This window comes from Peromyscus eremicus, chromosome 18 (assembly GCF_949786415.1).
Source record: "Peromyscus eremicus chromosome 18, PerEre_H2_v1, whole genome shotgun sequence".
Lineage (NCBI taxonomy): Eukaryota > Metazoa > Chordata > Mammalia > Rodentia > Cricetidae > Peromyscus > Peromyscus eremicus.
The window spans coordinates 45,284,044-45,305,711 of NC_081434.1; positions in this window are offsets into that span (position 1 = coordinate 45,284,044).

Sequence of the window (21,668 nt, forward strand, 5' to 3'; positions counted from 1 at the left end):
TTATCCATCCCAAATGCCCAAGTCTACATTACACTGGGTGCTTATCCATCCCAAATGCCCAAGTCTACATTACACTGGGTGCTTATCCATCCCAAATGCCCAAGTCTAGATAAGTCATCACAATTCATTTCTTCTGGTAGAACTGAATATTGGTATAGGCAATTTATGGAAAGGTTTAGCTTGCGGTTCTGGACTCTGGGAAGTTTAGAATGGAGCCAACATCTGGCCAGTGCCTTTAAAAATATTTCTTTTAGCTTTGGGGATTATAATGCAATTACATAATTTCCCCTTTCCCTTTTCCTCTCTCAAAACCTTTCCATACACCCCTCCTTGTTCTCTTTCAAATTCACTGGTTAGGGCCTTTGTCCTGCATTATTCATGAAGAAAGAGCAAGTAGGTACAGAGGACAGAGGGGGCGCATGCGCTGGACTCAGTCTTCTTACTGGAAACCTGTTGCCCCATTAGGCTGGCTGTCTCCCTCAGCAATACAGCCCTTGTGATCTATGCATTTTTCAAAAGGTTCACATCCTCATATGCCATAGTAACAATGAAATTTCAACATGAATTTTGGAGAGGACATTTAAATCATAGCAATATCTATCTCTTGAGTCTTTAACATTCAAGGAGACCCCAGATTATGAACATATTTTAAAAAGATTTATTTATTTAGTATTTTGTGTGTATGTATGCACGTGCATGTGTGTGCGTGTGTGTGTGTGTGTGTGTGTGTGTGTGTGTGTGTGTGTGTGTGAGTATGCATGCGCGTGGTGCTGGGAACTGAACCGGAGTCCTCTGGAAGAGCCTCAGGCAGTCTTAGCCACTGAGCCATTTTTCCAGCCCTCCCCGCCCCCATAATGTCTTGATTCATGCAACATTCATGACACAAAGAACCTTGTGAATAATTGAAACTATGAGGAACAATAAGACTGTCCCTATGAAAGGGAGATGTGGAGCCAGGTAGACTCACTTTGCTACCTCTGTTTGAATTGTCTTTCTCTGACACAGTCTGTCATTGTGTCCTCTGTGATTGTTTTAGTCTGCTGTTGTTTGTTACTCTGGAGTGTATCAGTCAGTCTGCTGTTGTTTGTTACTCTGGAGTGTATCAATCAGTCTGCTGTTGTTTGTTACTCTGGAGTGTATCAATCAGTCTGCTGTTGTTTGTTACTCTGAGTGTATCAGTCAGTCTGCTGTTGTTTGTTACTCTGGAGTGTATCAATCAGTCTGCTGTTGTTTGTTACTCTGGAGTGTATCAATCAGTCTGCTGTTGTTTGTTACTCTGAGTGTATCAGTCAGTCTGCTGTTGTTTGTTACTCTGGAGTGTATCAGTCAGTCAGCTGTTGTTTGTTACTCTGGAGTGTATCAGTCAGTCTGCTGTTGTTTGTTACTCTGAGTGTATCAGTCAGTCTGCTGTTGTTTGTTACTCTGTGAGTGTATCAGTCAGTCTGCTGTTGTTTGTTACTCTGGAGTGTATCAGTCAGTCAGCTGTTGTTTGTTACTCTGGAGTGTATCAGTCAGTCTGCTGTTGTTTGTTACATGTGTTTGTTGCATAGGTGTCCTGTGTAGGTCGTAGTTCTACGCTGTGCTTGGAGTATGAAATGACACAGTTCCTAAGATCAGGAAGTTCTAATTTAGTGATAGTGAAGAGACAGTCAAGGGGAGTCAACTACGATGACAGTGTTTTGTGGAGTAGACAAATGTGTCAATGGGATGTCCACATTCAGAAGCTGTCTGGGGCTTTGTAGACAGACAGCTCTGATCTCAGGTCCTGGCCCTGTTCTTAACCAACTTGTGACTTTGCCCAGTTACTTACTGAGTTCTGTGTGGAACCATGTATGATGGCTATTGACCAAGATCTTACTTATAAACGGATAGCCTAGTCTGGCATAGAGAGGCATAACTGGAAGCCATTATGATCAAAGTTAATATTGTTATCACACACACTGAGTCCCCTTGGTGTGTGGGTATGTGTGCATCTGTTTCTGTCCCTTGTATTCATGCCGTTGGACATTTCATTTGTCCTTCTATGTTCTGATGTGATCAGAGAAAATCAGTAGACCACCCACCCACTGTATACATTTTCACTGAAGTACTCCTGGCCACTGGAGTAATCAGCAATAAAAACAAAATCTTTTCTCTCGTGGGGCTTAGCTTCTAGAGAGATAAACACACACTACCATGTCAGGCAATGCTAAAGAGATACATCATGAAAACAAGGGACCAATATTTTCTCTTTTATTGTGGCCCAGATTGTCTTATTCCTGACTTTAGCCCCACGGCTCTGAACAGAGCAGAGACAAGCAGTTTGCTCAAGTCAAGGCTGTCTTCCTTCGGTTGCTTTTTTCTTCTTATTTTAATGTGAACCCAAAATGGCACACCTATGAAGAAATTTTAGTTCTCAGCACCAAATGTCTCAGTTCTCCCAAGAAGCATCGGGGCCAGTGTGGCTAGAACATGAGAAGCTGGTACAAGAGAGACCCAAGCGGAGGTAAAAGATTGTCCTGGTATGAGACGAGTGAAGGGTGCTCACTTGGCCTGCAGATTGGTCAAATGCATGGCCTCTGTTGCTAGGACCCCTTGGCTGCCCCAGACTCACAGGTTTAGGTTGGAAAAGACCAGACAACCAGCAGTGCTGGAAGCAGGGGAGTTAAGCCAGATATTCCCAAGCCAGCGGGTAGCCCCCAGAGCACAGCTGCATATGCCATGACTGGTCCCTTTGGTTAGAGCAGGAATATGTCTAATTAGGCTGATTTATTGAAGTATTCAGCAGCCATCAGATAATCTTTATTTTACCATTATTTATGACTTGCTGAGTCCTGGCAGTGAGCTCTGCATGAAATAAGGTACAGCCCGGGGCTGAGGAGGGTCTGAGGTGAGGCAGGGAAAACCTCAAAGCTCCCTCAGTTGGCACGAGGGTGGACGGGCTGTGAGGGCGGGGGTGACATTTCAAGGTGTGTTTAGCTGACTGTCATCCTCGGCATTCTTTCCACACCCTGGCCCCAATCTCTTTCCAGTTTCCTTCCCTTTTCCTCCTGAGGATTATCTCCCGAAGCTGACAGGCCTCATTCTGTCATATCAAGCCTATCCACTCATCTCTGGGTATTGGTTTATAGACCCTAGTCCATCATCTTATTTTTATGAACACTTGGAGGAAAGAGTGCGGACAGCGAGGCCTGAAGAAGTGGGAAGACCATTCATTCTCATGAAGAGGACCGGAAGTTTCTTGTAGTCGACTTTCTTTGGCTGGGGTGTAGCTGAAATACAAGGGTATCATGCCTGGCTGCACCAAGGTCGGAGGTGGGGGTCTGAACAGAAGCCTGAGGTAGAAGAGGGAACAACTGGGGATGCTCTTGGGAAGCCACACTGCTTTGTCCTGGATCTAGGACCCCTTGGCTGCCCCAGACTCACAGGCTTAGGGTGGAGAAGCCCAGACAAGGAGCAGTGCTGGAAGCAGGGATGCTAATCAGATAGTCCTGAGCCATCTTTGGCACACAGGATGTCACAGACTCAGCACCGAGGCACTATTACTCCCTCTCCCCTAAAGCTCTGGTTTTGCAGGGGAGATCTGAGGCCTTCTGGACAAAAAGACTTCCCCCCTTTCTCGCTGGGTGGTTTTAAGGTGTGGAAGCAGCAGGGTTTCTGGGAAAGCTGTGGGTGGGCCGAGGGCCAAGGATAATGAAGGTATCCTTGGGTCAGCACTTTGCTTGAGCAGCTACCCTGGTTCCTCCTTCAACACCCAGCCCCCAGATCCCACTGTCCTCAAGCCAGGAGGGCTGGTTTGTAATACTGCCATCACTTAAGCTTGCAGGAAGAGCAGAAGGCCAAGGAATCGCGTCCTCCACAGCTCTATGGGGAAGGCAAGGATGTGGAGGACAGAGGGATGGAAGACTTGAGGGCCTAATCCTGGAGTTGGGTTTTCAGCTCAGGGCTCACATCTTAGCAGGAGGCTGCAGGAAACAGCTGGATCCTATAATGAGAAAAGAGGGAATGGGAAACTCAGTGTTGGATGCTTAGGGAAAAAGGAAACTGACCTCCCACAGTGTAATGGTCCAGGCGTAGCTCCCAGATCCAGACCGACTGGACATTATTCAATAGCCCGACCCAAATGCTGCAGTTTTCCATGGGTGGGGAAGGGTGCAGAGGGAGCTGTTGGCTTTTAGGATCTTGACCTAGTAGTTGGGAGCCTGAGAATTTGCTTAGCTTGCTAGACAGGGTCTGCTGTTCCTGGGCAACCTGTAGATATGAATACTTGCCATGGCTGTCTGGGGATCTGGGTTCATTCATTCATAGAAAGGCCATCGCAGAGACAGGCTATATTAGTTACTTTTCCTGTTGCTATTATAAAACATCTGACAAATGCAACTTAAAGAAGAAAGGGTTTATTCTGGCTTACAGTTCAAGAGAGATTTTTCCAGTATGGCAGAGAAGGCACCAGCAGTCAGGAAGGAGAGAGGGAACAGGAAGTGGGGTGAGACAGCTATACATCTTCAAAAGTCCACCCTGCTGTTCATCTAGCAAGGACCTACCCCCTAAAGGCTCCACAGTTGTTCTAAACAGTGCTGCTAGCTGGGGACCGATTATTCAAGCACACAAGCTGATGACAGACTATTTTGCAGTCAGACCACAGTACTGGGCAAGGCCATGGTTCAGTGTTGCTAAAGCATCTCTGAGGACAGGCCACAGAGAAGAGCTGGTGCTGAGGACAGAGAACAGCAGTTCCTATTCATTCCCTGTGTCTGTACTGAATATCAGTTCTAGCACAAATTCTAATTGGTCTTAATAATAAAAACCTGGAGCCAGATATCAGGGTAAATGCTGAAAGGTCAGAGAGACAAAGGAGCAATCCACAGCCATCTCTTACCTTGCCAACCCCTAAGCCTGTCTCTTCCACCTTTATTCCTTTCTCTACCCAGCCATATCACTTCCTGTTTCCTCATCCCTAGTGCTTGGGATTAAAGGTGTGTGCCTCCCAAGTACTGGGATCAAAGGCATGAGATCCCAATGCTGGGATTAAAAGTGTGTGCTACCACTTCCTGGCTTCTATGGTTAACTAGTGGCTAGCTCCACACTGATCTCCAGGCAAGCTTTATTTGTTAGAGCACAAACAAAGTGTCACCACAATCAGTCTGTTCTGTTTCTGTTTAACTCTGTTCCATATTGACAGGGCTACTAAAGGATAAGAGAGGACCAGAAAGAGAGGAAGGTCCAAGAAGCATTTCATATTTTAATATGGCATATACTTCTGACACCTCTTAAAAACAACCATCAAATCAAACCCAGGGGGATATGGAGTTAACATCATTGCCTCTTCAACTTGCTCTCTCTCATATAGCCAATTCCCATGAAGAAGAAGTTGATACCATGACTCTAGATATGACCCATGTCGGGCTATGTCTCCAAGCATTTTTTTTTTTAAAGATTTATTTATTTATTATGTATACAGTGTTCTGTCTGCATATACACCTGCAGGCCAGAAGAGGGCACCAGATCTCATTACGGATGGTTGTGAGCCACCATGTGGTTGCTGGGAATTGAACTCAGGACCTCTGGAAGAACAGCCAGTGCTCTTAACCGCTGAGCCATCTCTCCAGCCCTCAAGCATTTTTTTTATTACGACCTATACGATCATATAAAGGTGACAGGTGAAACGAATCTTTGATAAAGCTATGTTCAGCTGTACTGCCCACAATGAATGATGATACATCCTCTTTGTCAAATTTTATACTCCTTTTAAAAGTCCTGGTTGACTGGAAGACACCACAGTGGTCCCAACAGCTTCCTGGAGAGTGGCTTCACTGTCAATGTGACAGACAGCAGTGCTGTTTTCCATTCAGTTCAGTAGCTGCCCCTTAGGCAACTGCTGCCCTAATTGGCAATTGCAACTCTGCAGCTCCCAGTAACAGCTTGACTGCACTGGCTGTAGCCAGGACGCAATTCTGTTCCCTCAGGCACCAGCTGCTAAAGAGAACTTTATCTAGATCTCTACCCCTTTATAGAACTCAGGATTAAAAGGTTGAGGTGAAATTCTGTTAGCCCAGAGACGCTGAATAGCAAGTAGCTAACCTTCTCTCCTAGCTTGTGTTTCCCCACCAAAACCCACGTGTCCTTCTGCTCAGCACCCTCTTAAGAACCCTAGCTACGCATAGTTCCTCCCTACCACTTCCTGTCAGCTAGTTGCTGACTCAACCTCTTGACCCCAGGTTAATTTTACTTAATCAAACAAATGTAACACGTCTTTGCATCATTAAACAAATATTCCACAGCATAAACGAATGTAACACATCTTAAACCAATATTCCACAACACACCAGTTATGGCCAGGTCTTCATGGTTGCCCACCTAACATTGACCAAGAGGATCATGGGAGCAAGAATTCAAAACCAGATTACTACTGAAAAAAACTACTGCATAATGAGGCTACATGGAGGATGATAGAAGAGAAATTTGAATGGCATCTTTGACTTCACTCCTCCTGCCTTCTCTTCGTCTTGTTCCTGTTCCGGAAATGCCTAGCTAGCTTCTCCGTCCCCAAACTGCCTATCTCTCAAGGCTTGTCTCTTCCAGCGGTTCTTCCCTGACTGTCTTTGCCTGTTCAGGGCTTTCAACATCAGGCTCTTTCACTTACTTGGCATGCCATTGTGCCTGACCAGCCAAACTCGAATCCCTGAATGGTCTGTATTTCCTGTACTTGATCTCCTTTACAGAGACGGTCTAGTTTTACACACTATATAGAGCCATGGTTGTGGAGGGGTCTTCAGGGCCCTGGCAACTGACCAGCTCTTGGATAATCAAAGTCTTTTTTATTCTTAGTTCCAAAATGATCTGAAGTTTGTCTACACTCTCACTCTTGGGTCCAGTGACACATAGTCTTTATAATCTCTGCCTGGGTTGGCCTGACGCCTAGTTTTCCATCTAGTCCTGATTTATGCCTCTTGTGCAAACATATCTGTTCACTAAAACCTCTCACTGGCTCTGCTGGTGTGGGCACCTCAGCCCGCATTATCTAGAGTTAGTTTTCCTTTCTCTTAGTATTGCACACCTGTGTGAATCCCACACATGCCAGCTATTCTTTTTTCAAATGAACTATTCTATCACTAAAATTACTCCTTCTTCTACGCCATCATCAGCTCCTTATCATCTAAGTTGGGCCGGGCCTTGGTCAGGCTCTTTCCTTTTACTTCATGAACCCATGTATCAATTTCTTAAGTAATAAGTACCTACTAATGACTGAACATTGTGCTAATTGCTGGATGTAGCATAGTGAGTGAGATCAATAGCCTTGTTTTCTTGGAATTTATCGTCCAGCACAATAAACACCCCCACCCCCAGCTGCAGATTGAGACAAGGATGATAAAGGCAATGAGGCAGCTCCCTGCCTGTGGGAGTAGGGCAGGTCCACTTTGCACTGGGCACTCCAGGAAGGCCTTTCTGAGGAATTAATAAGAAGCTTGGATCCAAAGGGTCCGAAGAAGTCAGTGAATGGGAGGCAAACACTTCAGGGAGTTTGTTTACATTTTAGAATGATCATTCTGGAAAGCAAGTGGCAGTGGATTGTTAGGGACAAAGCACGGATATGGGGGAAACAATTAAAAGGCTCTTAGTATTGTATAAACAATTGTTGTTGGTGGTTTCCACAAAAAATGGACAGAGTAGAGACCTGTGTTGGCAGTGAAAGTCAATAGGGCATGGCAGTAATGGATTGGATGCTGTACAGGGGAGGGGCTGGTAGTTAGGGTGAGACTTTGAGCACCAGGTGAATGACTTCAGCAGGAGGTGGATGGTAGAGCCATCCATCAAGTTAGGGCAAAGAAGGTAAACAGAGTATCTGATGGGGCAGCTACAGACACACGAAGACTTTGGTTTTCAGCTCCATGGGCATGTGCAGGACCTGACTCTTGGTCTGATGATGTCCTGCTGTGGCCATCTTGGAATTCTTAAGAATTTGGTTTTTTTTATGATTATAATGTTTTTATTTGGTTTCATATAGTTAATTACATTGGTTGATTTTTCAGGTAAATTAACCTTGAATTCCTGAGACAAATACCACTGGGTCATAATGTTTTATACTTTTTTTTATAAATGCTTAATAAATAGATTTATTATATATAATAAAATTAAACATTAAAAAAAAAACAGAACCCATAAGCCAAAAGAAATCTTTTCTCCCTTAAGTTGTTTCTTGATAGGTATTTTGTCAGAGGAACAAGAGAAAGATACAAATCAAGATTTTTTTTTCACTTTTAGGTTTTTTTTTTCTTTTCTTTTCTTTTTTTTTTTTTTTTAATGCCGAACGCCATTTATTGAAGGAGGGAGGAGGTCTTAAATACAGGCTTACAGCACAATGGGAGAACCCTGGAGGGCAGAAGTTAGCTACCAATGTTTTATAATCTTGCATCTAAGCTGTTAACGCCCAATATGCAGGATACACAGACAAGGAACTTCCCTTAAGCATTCAGGAGGGTGGAACCTGGCAGAAAATTAGTATAGGGAGGATATCAAGTTCAAGATCAGCAAGCAAGGCAACAGTTACCCAAAACAGGGGCCAGGGCCCTTAAGTCGCACTGGGATCAAGAAAAATGGGCCTTGGTGGTTCGTGTTCCTGGAGTTGTGTCCATGCCAGTGCTATGCCCATACACTCCAGAAGAGAATTTGACATCACTGCTGCCGTTGTTGCTGTTATAGCAGTGGTGGTCACTGCTGCTACTGTTTCTGGGATTACCATTTCATAATTGCTTACTACAGCTAGCACAGTGGAGACCCTGGTAGCAAAAGTAGCTACCACAGTTAGTTAATCTTTCAGTCTATTGGGTATGATAAATTTAATTCAATAGTTATATACATTTTGATTGGCTTTGAAAGTTATAAATTTATAAACTCAAGTTCCATTTGCTTTTGGGATACCATCTTACAAGAACTCCAATTTGCAGTAAGGCTCATTAAGGAAGGGAATGGCTCAGTTACCTTTAGCCTACTGGGTATGGGTGGGTTAGGACTTCTGTTGGTCTTTTCTGTATCTAACACACAGATTGTAAGCCCAGCGCCACTTTGAGATCTTTGGCAGCAGTTAACTCTGCAGCTCACACACGACTGAGCCTGTATGATAATGAGATGGGTAATGCCTGGGGGGCACTCACCAACCTAAGACAGAGTGCCTGTGTGGCCTGGGCAGGCGTCTCCATGGCGGGTAAGGTGACCTGCTGACGTCCCACGCAACCTAAGTCAGAATTTGGTTTTGAACGTGTGTTTTGTGAGTGAAGTCTAGCTGGACAGTAGAGTGTGAGAATGAACAGAATACTCTGTGTGTGCATCCCCAGGCCTCATCTCCTCATTTTGTACTGGTGATATACTCAAATAACAAATTTTGGAGACTCATGATAGAGATTACTCAACAAAACACAAAGTGAGTACAAGATAAGAGTGTTGTGTCTATGCCTGACTAGATGGGCATATTGATAATCCCATGAGGCCCTGCTTCCAGTTCAGTGGGACACAAGGAAGTAGGTGAAGGCCTCTGAATAAACAGAACAGGAGATGTACCTTATTGTATTCTTTCTTGAGCCATAATTGAAGGCACAGAAGGAAGAGAGGTAAAGGGCAGCCTGGCATTCCTTTCGTTCATCACTAACCTGTGAGCCTAGCACTTGGGGAATAGAAGCCAGAGGATCAAGAGTTCAAGGATAGCCTGGGCTACATGAGACCCTGTACCAAACAATTGATCAAACAAACACAATGAAGAAACAAAATAAAACTAATTAATTTAGTTTCAGGCAAAACTTTTACTGTTCTAGAATAAACAAAATATACATATATACAAATATACACACACATACTCACATATACCTACATGTAAGAGCCAAGAACTATGCATTGTGTCGTTTTGATGATTCTATATATGAATTGAATTGTCTCATATTTACATTTATAATTGGCACTGTGCTACACAAAAATGAATGATAAAATTCAGGCTCCTAAATTACATTTAAAAGTTTTTCTTTATACATAGTGACATCAAAGAGCAAATAAGATGAAAAGCCACAGAGGAAGTGTGGGAGGGAAGGGCAAGCCTCACAGTTTAATGCTTTTTTATGACTCTCTCCCTGCATTTCAACAGATCTACACCTTCAGTTTGTGCCAGACCCTTCTAACTACAGAGTGGGTTCTGGGGAGCTAGCTGGTAAAGGAAATAAGTCAAGAGTCCTGAGTCTTACCACCTGAACCGCTATGATTGATGTTCTCAAAGGGTCTATACACTTCAGTCCTCCCACTCTGTGGGAGTTCCTCCACCCTGGTCTGTAAGGAGGGTTGGCAAATCCAGAAAGAGAAGAGAGACTTCAGAAAGAGCTTCAGGGGTAAGGACTACAAGACCAAAGAGAGACCAGAGAGAAAGGAGGTGGGCAGGGAGACCTCAGGGGAACACGTCCTGGAGGCCTAGGGGTCACATCCAAGTAAAATCAAATGTGGCCTTGTCCTATGTATGATGAGAGGACAGAAGTCCTGCTTGACTAGTGCTGAGGAGGAATAACCCACAAATGCTACCTGGCCAGGAAAATAGAAAGAATGTTCTCTATCCACGTCCCCTTATGATGATGTCAGTGGAGGCATGGTCTACAGGATGGTTCTACTTAGTGTCTACTGGGGGGCAGGGTTCATGTCCAGGACTTTAGGGCCTTGGTACAGTGTCTGGGTACCCCTAAACCCATCCGACTCCAGGTCTAACTAGCATCCTGACCCTCACAGACCCCACTGTTTCCTACAGTCATTACACTGTCAGCCAGATAAAGTCAAAAAACACTTCTTGCATTGAAAAGCATTTTCTATCATGATACAGGCCTCACTCATTCTACACAGTTTTACATGGCTACTAATAAACAATTAATACACACTTTACTTCAAAGGAGAGTTCAGAGGTTTTCCTAAGTGCTTTTCCAGACAAAAGAAAGGACTTGTTTGGTAAAATACTTGCCATGCAAGTACAAATACCTGAGTTCGATCCACAGAACCCACGTAGAAGCCTGGTATGGTGGTGTGCATTTGTTATCCCAGTACTGAGGAGGCAGAATGTGGCCACCTTGAGCTCACTAGCCAGCCAGCCTAGCTTAATCATCAAGTTCCAGGTAAAAATAAATGACCTTGATTCAAAAACAAAGCAAACAAAACCATGATAGATGGTGCCTGAAGGCTGACCTCTGACTTCACATACATGTACACACATGTGCACAGACTCATACTATGTACTTTAAAAAAGAATACTTTTCCTTTTGTGAAAAAGAGCTCCATGCCCTGATTTTAGGACAGAATCCCTGGGTGAAGTGTCACCACACACCAAGGGAACGGTGACAAGCACCAATGGGCAGTTGGACAGCCCCAGGTTCGGAACTCTGCTCTGCCACTTACTAACTCTGGGTGGCTAGTTGTGTACACTTCCTTTCCTAAGTGTATTTATTATTATGTGTATAGGCATGTGGTAGTTTGAATGTAACTGGTCCCCATAAGCTCTTAGGGAGTGGTACTATTAGGAGGTATGGCTTTGTTGGAGGAAGTGTGTCACTGTGGGGTTGGGCTTTGAGGTCTCCTTTGCTCAAGCTTCACTGAGTGTGATACTTGGACCTCTTCCTGTTGCCTGCAGGTCAAGATGTAGGACTTTTCAGCTCCTTCTCCAGCACCATGTCTGCCTGAACACCACAGTGTCGCACTATGACAATAATGTACTAAACGAAAATGTAAGCCACCCCAATTAAATGTCTTTTTTTATAAGAGTTACCATGGTCATGGTGTCTCTTCACAGCAATAGAAACCCTAACTCAGACAGGGTGTTTTGCCTGCCTGACTGTATTGCATACCACATGTGTACAGTACCCACAAAAAAGGGCATCAGGTCCCCTGGGGCTGGAGTAACACACCATTATGAGCTGTCATGTGGGTGCTGGAAATAAAACCCAGGTTTCTGTAAGGGCCGTCAGTACTCCTAACTGCTGAGCCATCTCCCCAGCACCAGTTGTGTATACCTCTCGAGCCTCAGTTTCTCCATATTTAAGATAAGATGATAACTGTGTGTAATTTACAAGGCTTCCACAAAGCTGAAAGTACTGTAGCATATGCAAAGCTCCCAGAAGCTGGCAAATGGCAAACATTCAATAAGCATCAAAAGTTATGAATTATTAATAGCACCCTGGTGCAAATGATCAAAGTCTGCTTGGGGGAGCCTCGTGCAAGCCACCACATCTCCTTGACTTTGATTACGACTTCTACAAGAATGTGGATAATCAGACATGAGTAAGAGTTTCTTTGACTCTTGTAATTAAAAATAAATACAAAGTGATGTTAAACTTACCTGGAAGGCTGTTAGGAGAATAAACTATATGTCACAAAAAGGGGTGGAGGTAGCGTGTCGGGTTCCAGAGAAGCAAGCATGAATAAGATATTGTATTAGTTATCTCTTGCCCCGGAGCTGCACAGCTGAAAACAGCTGCTGGTTGGTTTCCCACGGTTTGTGGGTTGGCCATGTGCTCCCTGAGCTGGTGTCACCTGGGCTTGCTGTCACAGCTGCAGGCAGGCTGGAGGATTGGGCTGAGAGGTCTGGGAAGGCTGGGTGCCATGAGATCAAGCCCCAGCGCATAAGCATGCAGCCTCTGAATGTATCCTGAGTTCTGACTGACGCCTTATTGGCCAGAGCATGTCACATGACCAAGCTGCACCTCAACATGGAAACAGACCACACAAAGGCACAATAGGAGGTGGATTCATTGGCAACCCTGTTGGGACAATTGACCACAAACGTCTTACCTGTCCTGAGGGACTGGATTAGCCGTTGTCCAAAGGCTTCTTCCTGGGCACATCCTGAGAAAGCACTTCTAGGAGAGTGCCCAGGTCAGTTTACACACCACTGCAGAAGTCTGGCTTTCTACAGTCTGGCTTTCTACAGTCTTTGATACCAGCCGATCCACATCATTACATCATTTCTTCTCACGCTTCATTAGCCTGAATCTGATCACATGGCCACAGGAAGGAGGAGATTAGTTTTAGAGATCTTCTGGGGTTACTTCTGCCTCCATAGACTCTGTCCCACTCTGGGAAGCTCACAGAGAACTCTTTCTTTGCTTGTTGATATTATCTGGCTGACAGTGTAGCAACTGTAGGAAACAGTGGGGTCTGTGAGGGTCAGGATGCTAGTTAGACCTGGAGTCGGATGGGTTTAGGGGTACCCAGACACTGTACCAAGGCCCTAAAGTCCTGGATGTGAACCCTGCCCCAGTAGACACTAAGTAGAACCATCCTGTAGACCATGCCTCCACTGACATCATCATAAGGGGACGTGGATAGAGAACATTCTTTCTATTTTCCTGGCCAGGTAGCATTTGTGGGTTATTCCTCCTCAGCACTAGTCAAGCAGGACTTCTGTCCTCTCATCATACATAGGACAAGGCCACATTTGATTTTACTTGGATGTGACCCCTAGGCCTCCAGGACGTGTTCCCCTGAGGTCTCCCTGCCCACCTCCTGTCTCTCTGGTCTTTTCCTTGGGCCTGCAGTCCTTACCCCTTTGTGAAGTCTCTCTACTCTTTCTAGACTTTCCAACCCTCCTTACAGACCAGGGTGGAGGAGCTCCCTCAGAGTGGGAGGACTGAAGGGTATAGACCATTGAAAGAATACCATGAATTCCATTTATTTTCTGTTGAAATTCAAGGAGAGATCCCATTTCCTGTTCTTTACAGTTAAACGGCACCCTGTGACTGGGCTCAGCTCAGTGGCATATGGACTGGATGCTCACAATCATTTCTAGGCTTCCTCTAAATCTTTCCTAAGAGTCAGTACAATGTCTGCTACTCATTTCATAAATAAAATTGTGCCGGGGCGGTGGTGGCGCACGCCTTTAATCCCAGCACTCGGGAGGCAGAGACAGGCGGATCTCTGTGAGTTCGAGGCCAGCCTGGGCTACCGAGTGAGTTCCAGGAAAGGCGCAAAGCTACACAGAGAAACCCTGTTTTGAAAAACTAAAATAAATAAATAAATAAATAAATAAATAAATAAATAAATAAATAAATAAATGGATAAAATTGTATTGGGCCAACGTCCCACTCCTTTGCTCCTGTCTTGCTTGTAGCTGTTCTCACACCACAACAGAGATAAGTAAGATGACCAAGTGAGCAGCCTGCAGCCTGAACTGCTTCCTGCACAGCTGCTGACTTCTGCTCTAGTCCCTGTGTGCTGCGATGAACGTGCATCCTCGGCTGCTGGAAAATGGTCCCCTCCTGCCTCTTATGCCTGACCTGATCTTCACAGCATCATGATATTGCTCCAACAAGGGACAACTGAGAGAGCCTCCCCAACCCCAGGCTCCTGAGCTGTCCAAGGAGTAGGTGGAGATCTCTCTCTGGGACCCTTTCCCCTCTATCTAGTCTTGCATCCTTGTTTCCCTTCCATGGGTATGAATCCTGAACACTCTCCACTAAGTGTCCTGCACTCTGTTCCCATCTCAGAGTAGGTTCCTGGGGACTGTGCTCTGAGGCATCTCCTCTTTCTCTTTGGGCTGTTCAGTAGGTCAGCGTCACAGGTGCAAACCGCTGGTCCTTGAATCAGTTCTTAAAGGACAGTCATCAATAGGAGCCTCTGAATCCCTGTCGTATGTGACATTGGAGCAGTGTGATGGTTTGAATGAAAAGGGTCCCCATAGGCTCACAGGGAGTGCCACTGTTAGGAGGTGTGGCCTTGTTGGAGTAGGTGTGGCCTTGTTGGAGGAAGTGTGTCACTGTGGGCTTTGAGGTTTCATATGCTCAAATTAGGCCCAGTGACTCTTCCTGTTGCCTGCTGATCTAGATGTAGAACTCTCGGCTACTTGTCCAGCACCTTGTCTGCCTGTGTGCCACCATGCTTCCCTCCCTGATGATAATGGGCTAAATCTCTTAAGTGTAAGTCAGCCCCAATTAAATGTTTTTCTTTATAAGAGTTACCATGGTTATGGTGTCTCTTCACAGCAATAAACTAAGACATAAGTTGGTACCCAAATTGGGGTATTGTTGTGATTGGCCAGACCATGCTTTTGTTTGGAAAAATGTAGACTTTGGAATTTTGGATTAGGAAAGCAGTTGAATGCTTTAAATAGGGTTTATTGGGCTAGACTAGTAAAAGCAGGGAAGACAGTCATGGTGAGGGTGACTTGACCTGTGGGGGCCCAGCTCAAAAAGTTTCAGAGGAGAAGAATATTAGTATGTGGCCTAAAGACTGTTCTTATGATATTTTGGTGGAAAATGTGGCTACTTTCTGCCTTTGTTCAAAAAAAAAAATCTGCCTGAAGTTAAATTGAAAAGTCATAGATAACAGTTTTGGCAGAGGAGATTTCCAGACAGCCTAGTACTGACTATGTAGTTTGATTATTAGTGGCCACACTTATGCAGATCTATAATAAAAATGAACAAGCTGAGCAAGGAAAAATATAAAATGTACTATTTGAGGAGAAAAGGGGAAAAATTTAAAGAAAAGCCTGATGTTAAATGGAATAAAGGGAGTGGTGACCTCAGGGCAAGATCCCACCCAGCTAAGCTTCCAACTTATACAAAGAAAATAGAGAAAAGCTTAGGGCTGAGTGTGGTGATGCTCACCTTTAATCCCAGTACTTGGGAGGCAGAGGCAGGTGGATCTCTAACTTTGAGGCCAGCCTGGTCTACAGATCAAGGACAGTCATGTTTGGGGAACTCAAAAACAGAAGACTGGTAAAAATGTATTTGAATGAGGGGGCCATGTTCCAGCTGCAGCCAGCTGCAGACCTTGGTAGGGTTGGCCAAATGGTTCTCCTTTTATATATAAGAAAGGGGCTATGGAATCTCCCTCAATACTAAGGGAAGTTAATGAGCCCAGGTGTGTCAGGGTGCCCCTGCATAGAGGCCCCCAAAGATGCAAAGCTGTGAAAGTGAAGCCTGGATTGCTTTGGACCCCCCAAGATGTTAGGCCTGCCAGAACTGTGGGGTATCTGCTGAGAAAAGCTGCTAACAGGAAGTGGAACCAGCTCAGGAGAAAGAGGGTGTTGGAGTCAACAAAGCTGAAAGGAGTTGGAGATCTGAAGACCACTTTGATATCAGACATGGAGATGCAGAGTTTGGAGTTTGCCCAGCTGGTTTTCCATCTTGCTTTGGTCCAGTATTTTCTCACTAGGCTTCCTTTCCTCCCTTTTGGAATGGTAATAAATATTCGATACCACTGTATACTGGAAGTATGTGATCTGCTTTGCATTTTGATTCTACAGGGGATTACAGTTAAGAGATTGCCATGAGTCTCAGAAGAGACTTTGAACTTTGGACTTTTAAGTAATGTTGAGACTGTTACAGACTTTGGGGACATTTAAAGTTGGACTGAATTCATTTTTGCATTATGATATGGCTGTAAGCCTATGGGGGTCAGCGAGTGGAATGTGATAGTTTGAATGAAAATGGCCCCTGTAGGCTCATAGGGAGTGGCACTACTAGGAGGTGTGGCCTTGTTGGAGTAGGTGTGGCCTTGCTGGGGGAAGTGTGTCACTGGTGGGCTTTGAGGTTTCAGAAGCTCAAGCCAAGCCGGGCCCAGTGACTCTCTCTTCCTGCTGTTTGCTGATCTCAGCTCCATCTCCAGCACCAAGTCTGTCAGTGTGCTGCCACGCTTCCTGCCAGGATGACAATGGGTCAAACCTCTGAACTGTAAGCCAGCCCCAATTAAATGCTTTCCTTTATAAGAGTTGCTGTGGTCATGGTGGTATCTCTTCACAGTAATAGAAACCCTAATTAAGACGAAGAGTGATCAGCTTTAGTGTGCTATGCCATTTAGATTTTGTTAGTTTTTGTTTCAAGAGCTATCTCTGCTTTTTAAAAATTTATTATTTACTTTTGACAAACTAAGTAGCAAGTTAAAGTGCTCATTAGATACACGGGGCCTGTAGGAACCCCAGATTCTCACCCACCATAAAACACTGCTCTGGGATGTCTGCCCTGTGGGAGGGTACAGGGTCAAATCTATTGTTCTTTTTTCCCTTCTCATTTCCTCTCTTCTCTTAAGTTCATGTTACAGAATTCTCTTAAGTTAAATATGAGTAGGGTGTAACTACCTCTATCCCCATTCGGGCCTCTACCTTCAAAGCATCTTCGAGGAGCTTGCATTCTGCAATGGCTGAAGAATGTAGAGGGAAAGGAGGAAGGGGGATCAAATTAGGCCCAGATGTCAGACTCCCCCAGCCCAAGCTGTCTGTCAGGACCAAACTCAGAGGAACAGCCTCCAGTGGGGCTTCCCAGGCACCAGCATAAACAAGCCCACGGCTGCCTGCCCACCAGGCACGGTTGCCCTTGTGTCTGACCACTGTTGGAATGTCTGCCGAGGCAGCTGGGCCCAACACTGTCTTCTGTCTCCTTCCTTTCTCTGAAGTCATCCTAGGACACAGGTGTGCATCCCTCACAGCCAGCCACGAGAGAAGATGAATCAGTTTCCCTAAAGGACATGCCCTAGAGCAGTCTGTCAGCTAGAATTCTTCTGGTAGAGTGAGGCGTCCCTCCTGACCACAGCTAATGAGAATGTGTGGCTTGCCCACAGAAGAATCCCTGTGATTCTTTAAAGTTAACCACAGATGTGCAGCATCTGGCACACATGGCAGGGGTTTCCCCAAAGGAGGAGTGCAGCGAACTGGACCAGTCAGTTTATGAGATGCCATTGTGTCTAGGTGTGTCTTCCCTGACTGTCTCTGGATTCAGAGTCTCAGAGGTTCAAGTATAAATTCTTCTTCCTGCTGCTTGGGAAATTTATGATATGCCCCCCATATTCCATTATTTTCTATGGCTCTTGAATATAGATGAGTAAACCACCCAAAAGCCTCTCTATCTGCCCTAGGGCTTTCCTTTGCCATTAGCTAGACCTTTCCTGTTATTCCTCCTCTTTTAGTGACATCCAATGTGTTAGGACTCTAAACTGTCCATAAGACCAACTTTAACTGCTCTGTCCCCTCTTAATCCCTGCCTCTGTGTGTGTGTGCTTGTGTTTTTGTGTGTGTGTGTGTGTGTGTGTGTGTGTGTGTGTGTGTGTGTGTGAGAGAGAGAGAGAGAGAGAGAGAGAGAGAGAGAGAGAGAGAGAGAGAGAGAGAGAGAGAGTACATTTAACTGGAGTTTCTTGTATGAGCATTGGTGGTGGGGGGCGACTATGCCCTTGAGGAAGGGCAACTTACCTGCGGCTACACCACTGAGGATGTGACCCCCCTCTTCCCCAGCAGACTTCTACCTATAGCTCAGATGGGGCTTCATGAGCTCCTGCCCCATCTATGATGGAATGTCGATGGGCCCAGCCTTTAAGGCAGAGTTGGACCCAGGAGCCCAGTGATCCCAGGACGTGGTGTTGGTCTGTTTCTCCATATTGGCTCCAGTTGCCAGCAGGTGCCGGGTAGGCAAGTCCAGCAGCTGTAATTTGTATCTCTTTCCACAGAAAGAGACTGATTCCCTCTTCATGGTCTGGGGCATCAGCTTGACTGGGACATCTTGGGTGTCATGTATACCCATTCATGCATTAGTCACAGTGATCTGATTTTCTAGCCTGGGCCCCCTGTTCACCTTTAAGGCAAGGATAGAGTCGTGCCCGATCCCCCAAAATAAATCAGAATCTTACTTTGGAAAAAAGTTAAATGGATGTGGGACAGCAATCAGGACAGCCTGATTCTCCGGTCATATTCTTTTCCCAACTCTGACATTCCTGTGGAGGCTTTCCGGGGAATCTGACCCAGGTTCCTCATCACTTGCCGTGGGATATGGGATTGCATGCCCTTGTTACACTCCCTCCTCTGTGTTTGGAGGCTCCTGCTTAACAGAGAAGAGCAAGCACAGGTTGTAGGTAGCACGTGAATGGTAGAAAACACGTGGTTCCTTCTTGTTTAAAACCTGGTAAAAATAAGATGAGTACAAGGTGGCTTTGAATTGTGAATTTTTTCAACAGTTACTAGTTAAGACAGAGAAAAAAACTGCCCCCAGCAAGGAGGACTAGTGTTGATTCTGCATGAGTGTGTGTGAGTGCCTGTCTACTGCATTTTTCCCAGGAGCTGCCTTCAAGTTCCGATGAAATGCCAAGATTCACCATACTTTGGGCTCACGGGATGCCTGTTGGATTTGTATAAAACCATCCGCCGAGCTGTTGGTAACCTGTGCTCTGGGTGCTGTATTTCTCTTGCAATGTACTCTGTGTCCAGCACTTTGCTGGACACCTCATAACTGTTCAGTAAACTTCCGTGGGTTAATGTGCTGCAGGTACCAGCTTTGGAACTGACATGCAGGAAGTCTGGGTTGTAATCAGCCTTTTGACCTTGACTTAACTAGGTTGCTGTACCCAAAGGGAATGAAGCAGGACAGCAGCTGTGTATATCTAATACTAATTCTCAACGTGTACTTGCCAATTCCCTCATGGTGGCCAAGAGAGAGAACCAAAAACCATCCCAAGGCAGTAACGGGTACAACCAAAGTCCCTCAGAAACACCTTTGCCATCTATAAAGCTGAGTGGAAAACACTTTACTTGTATATACATAAGTGTGTAAGTTCTGTAGCACCTACATACAAACCCATTTCTTCTTAATGCACCAAGAAGATATGCCATAGTGATATGACCATGTCACACAGGGACCAACACTGCTACACCTAAGCTTTAGATATTATTTCCCATGGTTCCTCCCTGTGTTTGAATATGGAAATACTTAAGGCTATGATAAAGAATTCTGTTTATTCTTTCAGCATGTGACCTTATGGAATGGAGGGGAGGTCATCATGTGAGCTAAGTTGTCTCATCAATAAGTGTTGTTAGTACCTACTAGTGAATCATGTATGCCTGTTTGTAATTCAGTGACAAGAGGGCCTTGAGAGAGTGCTTTTCCACAATCAAAAACAAGTCAAAGCAGGCTGGAGAGATGGCTCAGGGGCTAACATCACAGGTTGCCCTTCGAGGGGACCCTGGTGCTGTTCCTAGCACCAACAAGATGGCTCAGAACTGCCTGTAACTCCAATTCCAGGGATCTGATGCCCTCTTGGGCACAACACATAGTGCCCAGACATACATGCAGGCAAAACACTCATACACACACAAAAAAGTTTTTAAGCAAATAAAAATATGCTTACAATTTATGTGTAATGGTTACAGTAGTGCGGTGCATATTATGGTAAGGATGTCGATTCCGCAGTGCAGGATTAAAGCAAAGCCGCTTCTGTACCCAGCACAGATGGACAACTGGGGACAGCAGCTTCGCGTCTTCGGTTTCAGCAGCATTTGGGGCCCCAAGCAGATTGTCAAGAAAAATCTCCTCTACCATTTAAGTGATTATTTTGTTTGCTATCTCTTTGTTCTTAATGAACACACACAGGATAGAGCCATGTAAATCAAATGTGTGGTGCCCTTCCCTAGTTTTCACATAAATATTGATTATTTAGAAGGCAGCAGGCTGGGTGCAGGGTCTTCCGTGGCATACTGAACGTGGCCTTTGTCCTGAGGGAGTTTGCAGTCTTTCAGGTACAAATGAAGAAGCCCAAGTTCAGGACTGTCAAAGATCAAAGAGCTAGTTAAGGAGCGGGGCTGGGATTTGAACCCAGGTCTCCTGAGTTTAACCTGTGCTTTCTGAGCTTTCTCTTACTGGCTTCCATTGCCACTCAGGTCACTTCCAGAGTCAAAGTCAGCCCTGGAATTCATTACAGAAGAGACGGGCCACTGGAACTGGCCCTCTGCCTTTGCAGTTGGCATTTGGACAGGAGTTAGTGTTGATCTCTCCACCCCCGCCCCGAAATTGGGTGGGTCAGAGTGGAATGGTAATGAAGGCTCTGTGTGCTCCAGGCGGCCTACTCCCTGGCCTGCCCATAATGGATGACCACCCTCTTGAAGCGCCTATTGATTACAGAGAGTTGACTTGTGATGTGAGTGGTTGAGCCAAGCAAGGGCAGTTGGAGCTGTGGCCCTCAAATTACTGCCTTCTCACTAACCAGGTCAGGCGCTGTTCCAAGGCCTCTGTCAAGTTCAAAGACTGGGTCTGGCCTTGCATCTTCAAGTTCTGTATCTGATGGCCTTCTCTTCCGTCCCCACATGTGCCCTATCTGTCCTAAATGTTTAGAGAAGCACGGTACTCCCACTTACAGAGTCTGCACCCTATGTGGAGCTCTCAGGCCCCATCTTAGGAGGAGCCTTGAGGACTCTGCCAATAAATCCATCCAGAGGTTGTGGTTTGCCCTGGCACTCAGTGTGCTGACCCAGCCCACCACAGGGTAGTGGTGCCAGTTCTAGCGCCCCACCTAAACTGGGCACAACCATTTTGATGAGCTAAAAAAATAAATGTTTTACATTGACGACAGTGGTGCTGTGATTCCTTTCTGCTGTCTGAGCCAAGCCAGGTCTCTTTTCTTCGGCCCAACTTCATGAAGGGGTTGCTACAGTGCTTGGAGGCTGGTTAGAATTTGTTCTCTCCATTGCCCCTTTCAAAAGATAGAAATAAAGCCTTTGGCTCAAGGAATGTAGGCGTCTCACAGAGACTCGTGTATTTACCCTTTGGAGAAATGTCACTAATGGTGTTTTAATCATGCTTTATGTGCCTAGAGACCGATAATAAGAAGAACTTCTATTTACCAAAGCAACAGCTAGCCCCTAATGATGGGCTAAGGCTGAACTACTGGCAGGATATGTAGTGGCTGAGTGCTGGGTAATTACCAAG